The 7,553-nt window shown below is 33.9% G+C and overlaps 1 non-coding gene across 1 annotated transcript; it reads left to right on the forward strand.

The window, feature by feature from the left end:
* Window positions 1-550: 550 nt before the first annotated feature.
* Window positions 551-656, forward strand: LOC122044735. The gene has a single exon (XR_006129750.1). It is a non-coding gene; the product is annotated as a small nucleolar RNA R71 (small nucleolar RNA).
* Window positions 657-7,553: the final 6,897 nt, after the last annotated feature.

The following is a 7,553-nucleotide window of genomic DNA, read 5'->3' on the forward strand; positions in this document are numbered from 1 at the left end:
CAACAAAATTTGGTTAATTATCTTTATTTGTTCATACTTCGATACTAGTCTAGGAATTCTTTTCTTGTCCTCTTCTACTTCTCCATAACTCAAACTTTTCTCTAGGGGGTCTTCTAATGTTAATAGAAGTAAACAATCATTTCTGCTTTCATCTTTGCTTAAAGCATCTTCGTGATCCGTATCCATAGTTATTTCCATTGAAGTCATACTATCCAACATCTATGCCAATGTTCTATTGCACTAAGGTAATAGCTCTGTAAGGTCCTTTTGATAGAGATGAATGTCTTCCTCAGAAGGGTTATTGCTCTCTTGTCTTGGTTCTCCCTTGACTGGTAGTTCCATCTCTACCCTTTTTATCTCCGGACTTTTGAATAAGAGGGTCGTTTGATTTTCTCCTGACCATTCATTGAGATTTTCTACTACCAGTCATTCACTTCACATGCTTCCTGCAAACTTTTGTTAAGCAAAGAACCACCAGCAGCCCAATCTAATAGATTCTTGTTATGGAAGGATATAGCTATATAAAATATAGATCACCAACCATTCCTAGATCCCATGATGTGAGCATTGGTATAAAAGATTTAAGAATTTATCCCATGCTTGGCATAACATTTCCCCTTCCTTCAATTTGAAATGCAGGATTTGATTCCTGAGTTGAGTTGTCCTCTTTAGGGGAAAATATTTGTACAAAAACTTCCTCTTAAGTTCATCCCAAGTTTTGATACTTTTGGGTTGCAAAATGTTAAGCATTATTTTTGCAGTTTCTCTGAGGCTAAAAGGGAAAACCATCAATAGGATTGAATTTGAAGAGATCCCTTTGTACTTCATCGTGTTACAATACTTACGAAACTCTATCAAGTATGAGTACAGACTTTTTGTATCCATCCCACCAAACTGATCTTCTTAAATTTTAGAAATAAAGGTTGGATCAAGAGTAAAGTGTTAGATCCGAAATTCACTAGAGGGGGGGGGGTGAATAGCGATCGTCGAAAAACTCGATTTAAACTTTAAGTTACGCAGAGGAAAATGGATGTAAAAGAAAGCATTGCTAACACAAGTTGGTTTTAGTTGGTTCAGAGCCTTCGACAACTCCTACTCTAAGGCCCACACTCATCGAGTACTTTCATTGAACATTCCACTAATAGTTTGAAAGGTTATAAATTAAGTATAGGAACTATATATAAAAATTACTAACAATAAGAAACTAAGTAAAACTGAAGTCCGGTTGTCGGTGGAGCGTAGTAGCATTGTAGGACCCTTTTGGAGCACTGAGCAAGAAGGAAACTTGTAGTAGTTGTTGTTTTGAAGCTCTGGGTTGAAGGCCTTTAAATAGGTCCATTCTGGGCGCCTGGAACCCCTCTGGGCGCTTGGACCATGTGGCTCGACCAATCAACGCGCTCCATGTCAGCTTAGGGATAAGTCTTCGATTTCGAGGGTCTGGACCGAGTCCGGGTGCCTGGACTGCCTGGGCGCCCTTGGCCTTGCATGAGCGAGCCTAGTCCGGGCACCTGGACTAGCTCCGGGCGCCTAAAGTTTAGGTGCCCAGACTCCTTCTAGGTGCCCAGACCCCTTTTCTTTGGCCTCTCCTCCTGCAAGAAAAGATTAGTTTAGGCAATAGAAAAATATATTTTACCTTACAAAATAGAGTTAGCATAACATAATAAAATGTGAGTATTAATTAGATCCTTTCTTCATGAGACTAAGACCTTGTCAAGATCTCAACTTAGGTTTCCCAAATGGACCTATATTGGATCGACACATACAATTCCCTCAACGGTGAATGCATCTTCACTAGATTTCTCCTCCAATTACTTACCTTTACTTACTACTTGCAGTCACTTAACTAGCCTCTGACCCACCAGGTCTTCTTGCTAGTTGTCAGGCCCATAGACCTAACTAGACTTCGATCGATTGTTAGGTCCCGTGAACTCAACCAGACTTCCCGCTAGATATTGAGTCTCGTAGACCTATCTAGACATCGCACCAGCTATTAGGTCTCGTAGACCTAACTGGATTTCAGCCTGGTGTCAGATCTTTTAGACCAGTCAACTCCCGCACACTTGGTAGAAAAGTTAGACAACAAAACACTTTAACTTTAGACCCTTTGTCATTCATCAAAACATGAGTTAGATCATTAGTACAAATTACACCAACAATCTCTCCCTTTTTGATGCAATGACAATTTGGGTTGAAGTTAGAAAAAACTAATATTGATACAAAGATAAACAAATGATTAAATTTGTTTTACATTATTAATTTTGTTTGTTATTTTTCTATATTAACCCTTACCCTCCCCCTTTGGCATTGATAAAAAAAACTAGGGTAAAGAAAATGTAAATATACAAATAATGTAGATAGTAATGGAAAAAACTTAATGCTTTGTATATCTCAGACTTAGTTTGAAATCAATACTTCAAACAAAATTTATAAGGAAAATTGAAATATTTCCAAAAATATGTAAGTAATGTTCTGAGGAGACTTTAAAATTTTTTAAGTAAAATAGATTTTTAAAAATTAATACAAGAGAATTTCTATGTGGTTTACAAATTGATTTTTAGAACAAATCAACTTAAGGAATTATTTTTAAGAGTATATTTGAAATAAGATTTAAAAAAAAAATTCTAAGGAAACTACTTTAAGTTTGAAACAAATTTTCAACAAAAATTTCCTAAGTAAGAATTTCAAAGTTATTTCAGAAAACTTTACTAAGGGAAATTATAAGGATTTTTAGGAAAGTACTTGCAAAGTAGTCTTTTTCAAAAATAAAGTTTTTTTTTTTAAAAAAATGTCAAAAGTAATGAATTTTCAAAACAATTTAAAGCTACTTTTCTAATATTTATTTTTCTGGAAATAAATATTTGTAAAGTTATAAAAATATTTCTAAAATTAATTTTAAAGTACTTTTCTAAGAAAGATTTTAAAAGTATTTTAAAGACATAACATTATAAGATTAATGTTTTTAAAGTACTAAAAGAAATAAAGAAAGATTAAGAAAGATTTTTTTAAAAAAATAAATATTTATATATTGTTTAGACAAATCCTCCCTCTTAATCTGATATAATTATTCAAAAAATAAACATTTGATTACCATTATCATTAGTGCATGTCTAACCGTTAGTTACTAACTATTTACCAGAAGATAGTAGTGTTCACCTGGTTAGCCAAGTTATGCAAGATTTGATTCAACTTCTTGTTTATTAAGGAGGGTCACTTAACTTGTTCACTGTATTGTGGTATTTTTCACCCAGACTTATGTTGATATACTGATATAAGCATCTAAATTTAAGGTAAAATGCCTACGCATCTCACACCATTTTATGTATACAAATACACAATCAAAGTAGACCTAGTGTATTTATGAGATACTCAATTCCTAGATCTATAGGATCATGCTTTCTATAGGTTTGATCTAGGCTAAGGCTAAAATAATTGTTTGTAACACTAGAGAAATGGAAATTTTTTTTGAAAGTATAAGTAAATAATTTTCCTAGAATTTAAAAATTTCTTGAAAATTTGTTTGATAATAAATGTCCTAGTCTATTGCGTACATTCCTAGTCATCTTCCTAAATTACTAAATTAAGATTCTAGTAGTGGTTTGATGAAAATGTCAGCCAAATTTGAGTTGGACTCAACATAGTTGAGTTCAATGTCTCCTTTGGTGACGTGATCTCTAATAAAGTGATGTTTTATTTCAATATGTTTGGTTCTTGAATGATGCACTGGCTTTTTTGTAAGTTGATTGAACTTATATTATCAATATGGATTTTTATATTTTTATATTCTAAGTTAAAGTCTTTTTGTAACACCCCACCCTCCTCACTACTGGACTGTGAGGGCGGAGCGCTACTGGACTACTAACTTTACTTAACTATCCTTGTTCACATATTGATAGAAATTCCTAAAACTCTCGGAGAACTCAAAACATACAATTAACTAGCAGCAGAAGACTAAATGACTCATCTAATACATTCTTAATAAATAACAATCTTAATAAATTCTTATGCTAGGTCCCAAGGCTTCTATAGTCCAAGCATCACACATCCTTCCGCACCTCCTTGTCGTCTTCCTTTGCTATAACTTTTCCTTTCCTTTATCTGCAGTAAGAGGAAATGCAACTATAAGCAAAATTGCTTAGTAAGCACTATTTAACTCACAAAACTCGAATATGCATGTGAATAAAATAAATCTAAAATTGATTTGTGAAGTTTTGAAAACTATTTTCATAATAGATAAAAATAATAATCAAACTGCTAATGGGCCCAGCAACTGTACTTGCTATGCGCGCATCCCAAACTAGACCCGAGATAGTTGGTCCCGAATCTAGTAGGGTTTTACTAGGTTATCTAAACCTAGGGATGACTATGGGAGCCCAACCCAAGGACAACTAAGAGTCCAGCACAGTGCCACTGATAAAAGTAAAATACTGATTTATAAGTTGATTTATCTTAATTACTTCTTCTTTAAATGCCTTGGCATTTTAACGAGCACATTGTGTGCCAAAATTCATAAAGTCTTGACTTTGGGATCTACTTAAGGCCTTGGCCTTTTTCTTTCTTTTCTTTATCTTTCTTATACTTGTTAATACCTCTAATAAAAGAATGTTTCTTTAAAAACTGAAATGTTTAAACAAATTCTAACTTTGAAATGCATAAACAAAAATCTGCATACTATGCTAATCAAAATTCTGCATACTATACTAATCAAGATATTGCATTCTATGCTACACTATTTCTGCATACTATGCAAACATAAATTCTGCACTATAATACTTAACCAAACTGCACTATAATCTTTTTCTTTAAAAACTGCACTATAAGTTCCACCAAAAATCTGCACTACAAGTTCCACAAAAAATCTGCACTATAAATTCCACCAAAAATCTGCACTATAAGTTCCACCAAAAATCTGCATTATAAACTTTAAAGAAATCTGTACCATAAGCTCTTAAGAAATCTGCACTACAAGCTCTAAAGAAATCTGCATTTTAAGCTCTAAGAAATCTGCACTACAAGCTTAATTAAAATCTGCACTATAAGCTTATATAAAAATCTGCACTATAATCTTAATTAAAAATATGCACTATATGCTTAATTAAAATCTGCACTATAAGCTTAGGTAAAAATCTGTACTATAAGCTTAATTAAAAATCTGCATTATAAGCTTAATTAAAATCTGCACTATAGACTTAAATAAAATCTGCACTATAAGCTTAATTAAAATCTGCATTATAAGCTTAATAAAAATCTGCACTATAAGCTCACATAAAAATCTGCATTATAAGCCTAATTAAAATCTGCACTATAAGCCTACATAAAAATCTGCACTATAAGCTTAATTAAAATCTGCACTATAGACTTAATTAAAAATCTGCACTATAAGCTTAATTAAAAGTCTGCACCATAAGCCTACATAAAAATCTGCACTATAAGCTTAATTAAAATCTGCACTATAGGCTTAATTAAAAATCTGTACTATAAGCGCTTCTCATGCTTCGAATTCAAGAAGAACAAAGATCCGAAACTACTCCTACTGTAGGTGAGAAACACTTACCATTGCGTTCTTGGGCTTACAACAAGAAAGAAAACTTCTAGGGTTTGCCGGAATTGCAAGCTTCGACCCCTCCTTCGTGCTCACAGTTTCCCCTTAACGAGAGGATCACAACCATGTGAAGATCTCCCGAAAATCTCCCTTGGCCGGCCGCCGGAGAGGAACCCTAGATCCTCCCCCTTTTTTTTCCTTCGCCCAAACAGGAGACGCTGTGCCGTCAGGAGAGAAAAGGAGAGGAGAGGTTTAGGTTTTGGAAAATAATCCCTAAGTTCTCCCTTTTTATAACTTAATATTTTTGTTAACTATATTAAATAAATTCGCTACCTTTTCTAAACAGACAAATCCAATATCAACTTATCCCTTTTATAACCCAATATTCTGTTAACTATCTTAAATAAATTCGCTACCTTTTCTAAACAAACAAATCCAACATCAACTTATCCCTTTTATAATCTAATATTCTGTTAACTATCTTAAATAAATTTTGCTACATTTTCTAAACAGAACCGCCTGCTTGACCACTTGGTCAGCCGGATTTGCTTAAGGCTTGGTTCAGCCGGAGGTTGCAGGTTCGAATCTTGGCTAATTTTCTTTATTTTTTGCAACTTATTTTTTTTGGTAAAAATACCAAATGAACTCCAAAAATTACATAAAAAAACTCTAAAAATTTCTAAAAATCTCTAGAATTTTTATAAAGCATTTATAAATATTTTTAAGTACTATTAGGACTCGAAATGAGGAAATTTGGATTGTTACAAATCCCCATACCTTATAAAAAGTTCGTCCTCGAACATAGAACAATTCTGGATATTTCTGCCTCATGCTGTTCCTCACACAAGAACTTTTATCTAGCTTAAGCACATATAAACAAATACTTCTAAAGATTTCTGTTTACTGCAAAAAAGAAAAGCATACTAAAAAGAATTTAAGTACTTTCTTACTTGAAGACAGCAAGGCTGGTGCTGATGTGGGATGCTGGAGATTAGGAACTGCTTTGATACCAACTGTAACACCCCACCCTCCTCACTACTAGTCTGCGAGGGCGGAGCGCTACTGGACTACTAACTTTACTTAATTAGAGTTGTTCACATGTAAAGATCATTACATACACTCTAAAAAAACTCAAAACATACAATTAACTAGCAGCGGAAGACTAAATGACTCATCTAATACATTCTACTCAACTCTTTGTTAATAAATTCTTATGCTAAATCCCAAGGCTTCTATAGTCCAGGCATCACACATCCATCCGCACCTCCTTGTCGCCTTCCTTTGCTATAACTTTACCTTTCCTTTATCTGCAGTAAGAGGAAATCCAACTATAAGCAAAATTGCTTAGTAAGCGCTATCTAACTCACAAAACTCGAATATGCATGTGAATAAAATAAATCTAAAACTGATTTGTGAAGTTTTGAAAACTATTTTCATAATAGATAAAAATAATAATCAAACTGCTGATGGGCCCAACAACTGTACTTGCTATGCGCGCATCCCTAACTAGACCCGAGATAGCTGGTCCCGAATCTAGTAGGGTTTACTAGGTTATCTAAACCTAGGGACTGTAACGCCCTCCCTCCCTGCTAACCCTAAGGGACGGGGCTACGATACTCTACGTACATATTACAGCGGAAGACTTAAAATAATTTTTTCTTGGTTTAATAAAATCCGAACTACACTAATATGGTTTCCATAACATGATAACAAGATAAATAAAAGCATAACATCAAGTCAACCATATGGTACTACAATTTACTAAACCAAAGTGAAATTCTTAAAAGTTCTTAAAGCAGGTTCTTATTTGGTTGCCTAGCCACCGCCACACACATCTCCTTGCCTCTCCTGCTGCTCCTTTAGCTCATCCAGCTTTTTCCTTTATCTGTGGTATAAGGAAAGTAAGCTATGAGCACTCATGTCTCAGTAAGTTCCTTTCCTACTCACTAAAATCGAAAATCATCACATGATCAAAGAATATCTTAACATAACATAATCTCAACTAGTCATGACA

This window comes from Zingiber officinale, chromosome 2A (genome assembly GCF_018446385.1).
Source record: "Zingiber officinale cultivar Zhangliang chromosome 2A, Zo_v1.1, whole genome shotgun sequence".
NCBI classification, from domain to species: Eukaryota; Viridiplantae; Streptophyta; class Magnoliopsida; order Zingiberales; family Zingiberaceae; genus Zingiber; species Zingiber officinale.